The sequence below is a fragment of the Tachypleus tridentatus genome, chromosome 5, assembly GCF_004210375.1.
Source record: "Tachypleus tridentatus isolate NWPU-2018 chromosome 5, ASM421037v1, whole genome shotgun sequence".
NCBI lineage: Eukaryota > Metazoa > Arthropoda > Merostomata > Xiphosura > Limulidae > Tachypleus > Tachypleus tridentatus.
Genome location: NC_134829.1, coordinates 27,596,828 through 27,609,304, shown reverse-complemented (window position 1 = coordinate 27,609,304; position 12,477 = coordinate 27,596,828). Strand labels below are relative to the sequence as shown.

The 12,477-nt window shown below is 38.8% G+C and overlaps 1 protein-coding gene and 1 long non-coding RNA gene across 10 annotated transcripts in view; one reads left to right on the top strand and one right to left on the bottom strand.

The window, feature by feature from the left end:
- Positions 1–12,477, bottom strand: part of LOC143250793 (puratrophin-1-like) — a 208,357-nt gene that overhangs the window by 66,043 nt on the left and 129,837 nt on the right. The gene's annotated exons all lie outside the window — the stretch shown is intronic.
- The window catches only part of LOC143250796 (uncharacterized), a 179,549-nt gene continuing 170,524 nt past the window's right edge, over positions 3,453–12,477 (top strand). The window contains exon 1 of the long non-coding RNA XR_013028362.1: positions 3,453–3,784. This is a non-coding gene — a long non-coding RNA (uncharacterized LOC143250796). The remainder of the gene's footprint in view (positions 3,785–12,477) is intronic.

The window sequence follows — 12,477 nt, the reverse complement described above, 5'->3', positions numbered from 1 at the left end:
CATCTCGAGACGAAACATCCAGAACACGCAAAGAAGGGTTTGGATTTCTTCAAACGGCATGAACGGTGTCTTAAAAGCCAAATAATCGATAGAAGTGGGTCGTTTCAGCAGCAGAGAGCAGCCGTAGTGGAAGCTTCATATGAGATTGCATTCGAAATTGCTAAACAAAAAAAGCCTCACACGATTGGAGAAACACTTCTTAAACCCTGCATGATGAAAGCAATAAATCGTATTCTTGGAGAAGCCAGTGCAAAGAAGATGCAGCAAGTATCCCTGTCAAATAATACTATACAGAGGCGCATTTCTAAAATGTCTATGGATGTGAAGGAACAAGTTCCCCTTTGTTCTCCTTTCAGCTCGACAAGTCAACAGATGTAAGTTCATGTTCTCAGTTGCTTGTCTTCGTGAGATACATTAATTCAGGTGACATCAAAGACGAATTCTTATTCTGCAGTGCACTTGAAACCACAACAAAAGCTGATGATGCCATGGAAAAAAAGTTAACTTTTTTTCAAGACGAAGATCTTCAATGGGAAAACGTGTGTGGGGTTTGTACGGATGGGGCACTGGCTATGCTGGGATCGAAATCAGGATTCCAGTCGAGAGTGAAGAAGCTAGCACCTCAAGCAAAGGGCATCCACTGCATGATTCACCGATATGCTCTCGCCAGTAAGACTCTTTCTGCCTCTCTGCAGGAAGTGCTTGAATCTGTAACCAAAATTGTAAATTATGTGAAGACTCAAGCACTCAACACTCGCCTATTCAAAGAACTATGCAAAGGCATGAATGCTGACCACGAAGTCCTTCTCTTCTACACAGCAGTACGTTGGTTCTCGAAAGGAAACGTTATTAATCGTGTCTTTGAAATGAAAGATGAAATAAAGCTATTCCTGGAGACTCAAGAAAGGAAAGATCTTGTAGCTCACTTCGAAGATGAAGCATGGAATAAAAGGGTTGCGTACCTAGCCGACATTTTTGACCAGCTGAACAAGCTCAATTTGAAGCTTCAAGGAAGGGAAACACATGCTCTCCTTTTTCAAGATAGTCTTCGCGCCTTTGTTTCCAAACTGCAGAACTGGCGTCGGAAAACCAATATTGGAAACATCGCTATGTTTGAAAAACTTTGTGGAGTGACGGATGAGTCTCAGATCCAACTGGATCAATTCCTCAAGGATGAGATTACCGAACATCTTCAGTCTCTAGAAAAGGAAGTCGAGCGTTACTTCCCTGAGCTATCACAAGAACAGGAGGCCCTGGTAAGGAACCCATTTTGTACTGAACTTGTATCCAGCATCCCAGATGATATCCAAGATGAATTTCTGGATCTAAGGAACAACTCTTCAGCTCGTGATCTCTTCAAGGTGAAATCCGTGACTCAGTTCTGGTGCGCTATGTATCAGTCATACTCCAAAGTCAGCATGATAGCTTTACGTGTCCTTGTTCCATTTGCTTCTACCTACTTGTGTGAGGCAGGATTTTCCACTCTTGTCAATATAAAAACAAAGAATAGGAACAGATTGGATGTTGGAGATGACATGAGACTGGCTCTAACAAACGCTCGGCCACGAATTTCAAAGCTTGCTGCTGAAATGCAACATCAGTCATCTCACCAGCTGGGTTGTATAGCTGTTCAAACCTATGTTAATATTATTTTAAGAAATATATGTTCTTTTTTGTGAATTCAGGTTGGACCAATGTGATTTAATTTGCTAATAAATAATTACAGAATTTTTAAATATTTTTTTTAGATGTTTCTTTCCCTCTCCTTCACAGAAAATAAAAGAAAAATTAAGCTGCTGATAGTAAGCCCTAAGTAGGGCGTCACATGGGTTTCAAACTTTTAGGTAAGGGTCGCGAGTGTCAAAAGGTTGGGAACCCCTGTGATAGAAAGACACATCACCCACCGTCGGCTTTTGACCGCATAGTGGGATTTGACCATCGTCGTTAACATAACAAAGTGTGGAGCAGGTTTTGGGTGTAAGGGAACATATAATGCTCTCAACATGGTATCTTGTGGTGAACTGAAGTACAATCCATGTTTTCAAATCGTAAGTTTTACAATTTCGCTAACTTTCTGGCATTTTGAAACATCTTTTAAATACATAGCACCTACTGATGTGAATTACATATATAGCTTCTATAAACCATCAACACAATGCACGAGCTCCGAGATAGTTTTATTCGCGTTAGCTTCGTCGGTTAACGAATTAAGAAACTACCTCAGTCACGAAAGTTTCAAAAGTACGTGCAACTTTAACAAAAATTCAAAACTGTGGACTCGCAAAAGCTACAAACAAGAAGTAAATATACGATTATACAAACAACGCTAGATCTATCTATCTATCTATTTTAAAACCTTAAAACAGTTGCACATGATGAAATGATCAGATCCGAGATAAACAGATTCAAGCATAGCTACATTTGATTTAGAAGTGCTAACCATTCAGCTTTATTGGCTGAAGCACCGAGTACGTCCAGTTGCAGATCACGAAACTGAACCTTGGACCTTCCGATATATATCACGGCAAGTTAACCACTAGGCCCGGTATAGCAAACATACAAGAAACAGATATAAAACAAAGTATTCTTTTTTTAAAATTTCCATTTGATATTTTTTTTGCTCAGGTTTTACTATTTTCATTTTATTAGACACGGATCTACTGGTTGCGTAGTTACAGCACCTTTCAGTCATCCGATCAAGGGACGATTTTTCTATATTAACCCTATTGACCCAGAATTCACACAACAATTTCGAAAACACGTTTTAACCCTAACATCATCCTTCGAACTATTCAACTCCAAAATAATCTGTAGCCCATATGAAGAAAATAAATAAAAAATTGTCACGGTATTCACGATCATAAACTGTAGAATTACAAACATTTTGTTTGGACAACGTTTAAAAATGCCAGTACCATTTCACTAACTTTCATCAGAAAGAAGGGCTGAAATCCTTAGTTTTTATTTGGTCAAACGACATATATATAAGAGAACTTATAGTTCTGTGATTTGAATACTTGTTTTAAAATTAATCAGAAGCTACGTCTTATTTTAGTAACAACGAGTGTTATTCAATTTAACAATGCCAGCGTAATCTTAATAACAATACACCCCTTTCCACAGGTCATTTAAGTAGAACGTGCTACAGTTTCGACGGTAACTGGTAAATGACGTTATCCATACACTAAACATTACACATTTTCATAGGTTTTATATCACATATTTCACATTGTTATTGTGACAAGGACATAAGTATGAATCATTTTCGTTGTATTTAACACATGATTAACCGGTTTGAAGTCGGAAACTATCGTCCTGTCTAGCGCCTGAATTCTAATAATAATTAAGATATATGTGCACTGAAGTGACATAAACCAACTTTCGTTTTCCTTTCGCTAAAAAAAAACACGTTATACAATACAGGTATGACAGAATTACGTTGTAGCGTTAGACCGTTGTTTTGATTTCAACGGGGCCTGAATTCCGTCAGACAAACGACTGAGCTATCCCAGGTAAGGATGACGAATTACGCTCGTTTAATTGCGTATTAGTTCTGCTAAGAAAACCAATTACTTGCAACAATCACATAAGACAGGATAAACAAATAGGTTTCTCTTATCTTCTATGAAGCGCCCTCTGTGCATGAATGGATAACATGAGAAACTCGAGAAAATAGCCTTAATACGTTTTGCGTTAGAAGGATGTAGGGAGCCGTACCATTCATCGCTTCTGTAGTTGTATACAAGTTGCTGACTTGACGTTTCATGGCCAGGCCTAGAACAGGGTATTGTGCAATTTAATGTGAAATATATCTCTCCTGTTACTGATTTACTATCAAGTCTAAAAAAGTGTTTTTCGAAATACTTCTGAACCAAATCTTGAATTGTGAATGTGTGGATTTTAATGTTCGTAGTCAGTGCATGGTCATTTATGTTCTGTAAACTGAATATTTATGTTTCCTGCTACACTGTTTAGTAAATTAACTGAAAGATCATCTCAACTGATTTGTGTAACATATATTTATAATATTTAGTTACATTGACTCAGTGAGCTCTCAAGTACAATGTGTTGCTTAAATGATAGACCACATTAACTATAACTTAAAAATATTATTTTAGAAGGGCACACATATTGAGATAAAGATATCTAACTCAATGCAGTAAAAAGACAGATACGTTTAAATACCACATTAATAATTATGTAAACACTTAATTTGGATTGGAAAGAGAATACAAAGGTTAAAGATGATCTATGATCCGAGGACCTACAATACGCTTTTAAAGACGAGAAACAAGTTGAAAAGACCAAACTTAAGGAAGAAACGCGTCTTATACTCATTGTTTCGAGTCGCGATATATACAAATATACAAACACAATAATACAGTATATGAAAGGAATAAGCAGGAGTTAATCCTAAGCATATGCATAATATTTTATTTGAAAATCACAACAGAAATTGAACAATAACATAATCTTAAAATACGGCAATAACATACAACATGTTAAAATGATATGGCAAATACTATCAACTCGCTCTTGTTTGTTTGTTGCAAAACTACAGCATGCGTCATCTGTGCTGTGCTCACCATGGGTATCAAAACCCGACTGTTAGCGTTATAAATCTTCAGACTTGCCACTGAGCTACTCACTACAAGTCGTCCTTTTATAGCAAGGTTACGATAAATTCAGGGTTTATTTGTTACTTTAACTTTATTACTTGATAGTTTATAACAAATTAAAGATGGATACCACATTTTCCACAAGGGATCTAAACTAAACAGTACATTATTCATTTGTTTCAGAAGGTGGACGTGAGTATTGTTTGCTAGCTTCCTTCTCTTTGTAATTTATCAGTTCACAACAGGAATGACTAACGAACAGACTTTGCGTAGTGTTATGCTAATATCTGGAAGAAAAAAAAACTGCTTTAAGATTTCTAATATCAGAATTTGAAATTGTATTATATCCTGTGCATTCCGGAGTTATAATTAATTAGTAATGAAGACTTGAATCTTTAATCATTTTTATTCTGAACCTAAATGCTTAGTGATCACTAAACAATATGGCAGACAAATATTACGTGTTTTTTTTTTAATTTCGCGCAAAACTACTCGAGGGCTATCTGCACTAGCCGTTCCTAATTTTGCAGTGTAAGACTAGAGGGAAGGCAGCTAGTCATCACCACCCACCGCCAACTCTTGGGCTACTCTTTTACCAAGGAATAGTGAGATTGACCATAACATTGTAACGCCCCCACATATGAAAGGACGAGCATATTTGGTGCGAAGGAGATTCGAACCCGCGACCCTCAGATTACGAGTCGAACGCTTTACTCATCTGGCCATGCCAGACCCCATTATGCGTTTTAATTAAATGCGAAATAATGTCCACAAATTACAGGACCATTTTTTTCCACTTGAAGAATAATTTACTGTTCGAAAGCGGCTGAGTTCCAGTTTTTGTATTTTGTGATCCTTTGTGTTAAGTTCACCACAGCTGATTGGCCTCGTTAACTATCATCGACCTTAAAACATCATAACGATAAAAGATGCCCCAAGATGGCTCACCAGTAAGCTTGAACGCTTATCACGCTAAAAGTCGTGATTCGAACCCAATGAATAGCAAAAACAAAAAGCCCATTGTTTAACTTTGCATTAAAAAATAATTTTCCCAACCACTGCAAGAAGTACAATATGCTAGTGCGCAACGATAGAAAATGAGAAAAGAAAATAAAGAAATCAGATTTTGTATAATGATTCCAATAATAAAGATATAAAGTGTAAATAATTTTATAATGTTGTAATATAAAGTATTATTTGTTTTGATTTGAATTTCGCGCAAAGCTACACGAGGGTTATCTGTGCTAGTCGTTTCTAATTTAGACTAACAGGAAAAGGCAGCTAGACATCAACACCTACTACAAACTGTTACGATACCCTTTAAGCAACGAATAGTGGGACTGACCTCAAATATAACGCCCTCACGGCTTAAAGGGCGAGAATATTCGGTGACGATGGATCGAACCCGCGACCCTCTGATTGGGAGTTGGAACGCCCTGATTACCATACAAAGTAAAGTATTAGAAACAAACAATTGTGTCTAATTCCTAGCTTTATAAAACAGTTACTGATCTAGTGGTTCGCGCCCCGTTGCTGTAAAAGTGCGTTTCACAGTTTCGAGCCGTTGCGCTTATAAAAGTAATGATCTAATCTCATTATAATTGATTACAATAGCCCGAAAGTGAGCATTGTTCACTAGCTGCCTTCATTTTGGTCTGTCAGCTCAAAATTATACATGGCTATCGCTCATGGCTTTTCAGTAGTTGTGTACTGATACCTGAAATGTAAAACAAAAACTTATTAGCAATTCAATGTCACTCGTTACTAAATATTGTTAATAGTACGGTAAAACCTACAGAAAAATAATTATATACAACTTGTGAGTCTATAAACGTGAAGTAAAAATAAACATAGCGGTACAAGAATAAAACAAGCCTTAAAAAGGGCAAGTCCAAATGACATGAATCATGATAGGAAACGTAAACTGGCAATTCACAGAACTTTAAAAGAAAATAACACCCTTTCCGATGTGATTCATACCAGTTCAGTTACAACTCTGATAACACAAAGCTTTAAAATACATACATTGTTTTGGTGTCAATAGTTAAAGGTGTATGACGTCATTTCCTGCCAAAATAACATCACCTCCCGTTGAATTTCAGAGATTTATATTCATTAAAACCATTATATGCCATGTTTTGAGAACCATATGGCACAACTTAGATGGAATAAAATGGCAATTAACTGATATAATCACACACAATAGTTTAACGGTCTTTAATACAAAAAACATAACTCCTTACATCCAAGTTTGTTTCTTTTGAATTTCTCGCAAAGCTACTCGAGGGCTATTTGAGCTAGCCGTCCTTAATTTAGCAGTGTAAGATTAGAGAGAAGGCAGCTAGTCATCACCACCCATCGCCCACTCTTGGGCTACTCTTTTACTAACGAATAGTAGGATTGGCCGTCATATTGTTAACCGTGGGAGCGTTAAAGGGCGAGCATGTGTGGTGCGACCGAAATTCGAACCCGCGGCCCTCGGATTACGAGTCGAACGCCTTAACACGCTTGGCCATGCCAGACCTACATCCAAGTACTTTCTAGTTTAGTGGAGACTGAGGTACGGGAGGAAAAATTAAAAAAAAAAAACTTTGAAGCAAACTTAAATGCTCAAAAAGCACATTTTATAACCGTCTTTTATCGCTAGTTTTAAATATTTACCGAGCTGTTCCACCCATTTTTAACAGATTTTTAGAATAATAGAATAATTTTTGAGATACCCTTTGGTGTATGAAAGTTTTAATGCGAGTCCACCACAAGATGGCACTCTACAAGTAAAATTAATAGTAATGTAGCAATCCGTTGAAGCTCACAACTTTACTTCGGTAAGTACAGTTGAAGATAAAGCAACGACTTCACATGGTATGGCTTGGTAGTTATCACCCAAGACCAAAAATCTAACAGTCGTTGGTTCGAAACCCGTTACCGAACACGTTCGGCTTTTCATTTGAGGAGGGGTTATAACGTGATGGTCAATCCCATTTTTCGTTAGTAAGTAGTCGTCCAAGAATTGGAGGTGGGTGGTGTCGACTAGCTGCGTTCCACCTAGTCTGTCATTTTTAAATGAGAGGAAGACTTAACGCATCTGATCGTCGAATAGCTTAGTACAAAATTCAACAAAAAGATGAAGTGATGACGAGAATTCGAAAATGCGCCTTTAACCCGGGAAGCATTACGATATACACTTATCAGGGATCAAACCAAAACACAGAGTTGTTCATAATAAGAGGCATGCATGACAACATTCAAGCAAAACAAAAACAGAGAGGTAGGTAGGTATTTCATGTTTATTGGCACAAAACTACTAGGCTATTTGTGCCAAACAAGATGTAGTATACTCAAATGTTATATGGAAATGAAGGTAAAAAATACGTAAAATATGTAGAATTAAGACCTGCCAGGAAGACTGAAGCATGAAAATAATTGTAAAAGCCAGTACTGAAGAGAGAGGTTGTGATTCAGGAGCATATGCTCTACAGCACGACCCTTCACATCAAGACTAGAACCATCCCAGAGGGGATTATGCACATTAAGATCCCCCAAAATTAAAATGGGAGTTGGCAGTTGCTCAATGATGGTATGAAGGTCTGACGGATTATTTTTTCCAGGGGTAAGGTACAGAGAGCAAACAGTGATGGTACAACCCAATGAGATACGGATGGCTACAGCTTCCGAGGGCGTATTCAATGACAAGGACCGGGCGGGTACATGTTGATCAACCAACAGTGCCTCTCCTCCATGTCCTTGTCCTACACACGACCTATAATTTTGGTATAAGGAGTATTGTCGAATTGTGACTGTATTAGTTGGTTTTAAAAATGTTTCCTGTAAAGAAAGACACTTGGGATGATGAAAGTCAATCAACTCCTTGATGTCATTCACAATTGACTGAAAACCTCGACAGTTCCATTGGATTAGCCCGGCCATTTTTCTTTATTTTGGAAGAAAATATGGCACGGAGACCTTCTACTTGCAACCGCGCCTTTTTTTTCTTTACTGGATGTGGGTTGGTCACTCTCTAGTGATCCTGCTCTAAATCGAGTAGGCAGGTCGGAGTTTGTAGACATACGTTCCGGTGACTAGGGACGTGAACGAATGGATTGTTTAATTTTTGGGGTGTCGTCAAGAGGGGAAGACCCTATGGAAACACCTGGGCTTGAACAAGGTGAAGTTGGACAATGACTGGAAGATGTGGTAGGAACAGAGATAGAAGTAGATGAGGGTACGACTTAACGCATGTGGTCATCGAATAGCAAAGTTCGTTAACTTTGTTGATTTTGGAGGGTATTAGATTACGATGTGCTGTTAATCTAGTATTTTGTAGGAGGCACAGAAAGGTCTATCTGAACTCCTACTGTAGTAGTGGAATGAATTACAGCAGCGTAAGTCCGAGATGGAATTGGAAATAGTAATTTCCGAGCCTCTGGGTAAGTAGTATTATGAACTGTCTTGAAACGTTGTACTTCTTTCTCTTCCACCAATTTAGGGCAAGAAGTAAAGTAGAAAGGATGTGGACAATTACATTTAACACAATGAGGTTCCAGTTGGCATTCAAAAGCATCATGGTCATTACCAGCACAACGGGCACATGTCAAGGAACCACGACAAGATGTTTTCGAGAGACCAAATCGTTGACAATGAAAACATCTAACAGGGTTAAAAATATAAGGCTGTACTTCAGAGTCAGATCCTCGCAGGTTTCACCAGCCAAGGTGTTACAGCCGTGCGCCGAATATTTACTTGTAGAGATGTGATTATGGAGCCGACAAATGTTCTAATATTAACATTTACAACATCATGTTCTCCTACCACAATTAAAGGCAGGATATCTGAAGTCGAAGGCCATTGGGGATATACCCATTAAGGTTACTCCTCATTCTACTTTGAATTCTTCCAGAGAAGTTTTGAATATTGTGATGAAGCTGTTTCCGCTAAAATGTCCCCAGACTGTAATACTTTTTACCAATTTAGATGAGCCAGCAAGCCCTTCTAAACCCTTCGGAATAAAAAATGGAGACATCTGCCCTAAGAGTTTTTCAATTAAATAATGTATAATTACAAATTGCGGGGCAGATTCAAATTGTGAGTTTGACCGTACAGAGTCATCAATGCGCGGTCGTTTGCCAGTAGTCGGATTTTTCTCAATGCTGTCATGTTTGTTTATTTTTTTATTTGAGGGGAATCTATAATAAAAAAGAATATTTCGGTGCCCACTGACCCCACTCCCTATGGAGCCCTACGAGGGGACGCACTACAGTGCCATATAAGGTCACTGCAGCGACACCAGGGTTTTGTGAGCACTATACCCAAAACACCAGTATCAGACAATGCCCACTACACCTGTTGAGAACGTCCTACGCTGGTACTCAGTTGACCCTGACCCAAATGGACTAGCCGATTGATCTTGGGGAGGGCACCCCATAACCGTCCGTCTACATGAATTCAAGACTAAAGTGGTGTGTTGGAGTTGGATCCCTCAACCACCAGGATCATCATCTCCCCTTCACGGGTCACCACTCATGGCAAACACGCAGGTGAATGTTTATATCTCAGAGGAGGTAAATTGAAAGTACAGAACCTTTTCTGGGAGGTCCCCTCACCACGTACAGGAATCCACATCAAGGGGAAAAAACAGGAAGAAGCAAAACAAGACATCACATCAACAAAACCAAAGAAACATTATCAACGTACATGCAGATAACACAAAATATCCAGAGCCTAATATCATATGGTATTACACTCTGGTATCAGAGATTCCAGTTTGTAAAAAACAAACTTCCGTCTTAGTTGTGACACAATGTTACAACTGCCAACGTTTTTAGACACGTGGCTGTAGCATGTAGATTTCTCCCAAGTTTGACGAGTTGTTGTGGTGATAATCCCATTACACATTGCCTGAAAAAACGTGAAAACCATCTTTGATGTAACTGTATATAAAATAATAAAGGCAAAAATCTATAGCATAACCAGAATTACCTCACACACACACACACATACGTGAGCTAAACACAACAAACTGGTACTAAAACACCACCTCTCCCACTCACACACACACACACACACACACACACACACGTGAGCTAAATACAACAAACTAGTATTAAAACACCACCTCTCCCACTCACACACACACATACGTGAGCTAAACACAACAAACTAGTATTAAAACACCACCTCTCCCACTCACACACATACGTGAGCTAAACACAACAAACTAGTATTAAAACACCTCTCCCACTCACACACATACGTGAGCTAAATACAACAAACTAGTATTAAAACACCACCTCTCCCACTCACACACATACGTGAGCTAAACACAACAAACTAGTATTAAAACACCACCTCTCCCACTCACACACATACGTGAGCTAAACACAACAAACTAGTATTAAAACACCACCTCTCCCACTCACACACACATACGTGAGCTAAACACAACAAACTAGTATTAAAACACCACCTCTCCCACTCACACACACACATACGTGAGCTAAATACAACAAACTAGTATTAAAACACCACCTCTCCCACTCACACACACGTGAGCTAAACACAACAAACTAGTATTAAAACACCACCTCTCCCACTCACACACATACGTGAGCTAAATACAACAAACTAGTATTAAAACACCACCTCTCCCACTCACACACATACGTGAGCTAAACACAACAAACTAGTATTAAAACACCACCTCTCCCACTCACACACACACACGTGAGCTAAACACAACAAACTAGTATTAAAACACCACCTCTCCCACTCACACACACACACATACGTGAGCTAAACACAACAAACTAGTATTAAAACACCACCTCTCCCACTCACACACACATACGTGAGCTAAACACAACAAACTAGTATTAAAACACCACCTCTCCCACTCACACACACACACACGTGAGCTAAACACAACAAACTAGTATTAAAACACCACCTCTCCCACTCACACACACATACGTGAGCTAAACACAACAAACTAGTATTAAAACACCACCTCTCCCACTCACACACATACGTGAGCTAAACACAACAAACTAGTATTAAAACACCACCTCTCCCACTCACACACACACATACGTGAGCTAAATACAACAAACTAGTATTAAAACACCACCTCTCCCACTCACACACATACGTGAGCTAAACACAACAAACTAGTATTAAAACACCACCTCTCCCACTCACACACACACATACGTGAGCTAAACACAACAAACTAGTATTAAAACACCACCTCTCCCACTCACACACACACACACGTGAGCTAAACACAACAAACTAGTATTAAAACACCACCTCTCCCACTCACACACATACGTGAGCTAAACACAACAAACTAGTATTAAAACACCACCTCTCCCACTCACACACATACGTGAGCTAAACACAACAAACTAGTATTAAAACACCACCTCTCCCACTCACACACACACATACGTGAGCTAAATACAACAAACTAGTATTAAAACACCACCTCTCCCACTCACACACATACGTGAGCTAAACACAACAAACTAGTATTAAAACACCACCTCTCCCACTCACACACACATACGTGAGCTAAATACAACAAACTAGTATTAAAACACCACCTCTCCCACTCACACACACACACACGTGAGCTAAACACAACAAACTAGTATTAAAACACCACCTCTCCCACACACACACATACGTGAGCTAAATACAACAAACTAGTATTAAAACACCACCTCTCCCACTCACACACACACATACGTGAGCTAAACACAACAAACTAGTATTAAAACACCACCTCTCCCACTCACACACACGTGAGCTAAACACAACAAACTAGTATTAAAACACCACCTCTCCCACTCACACACAC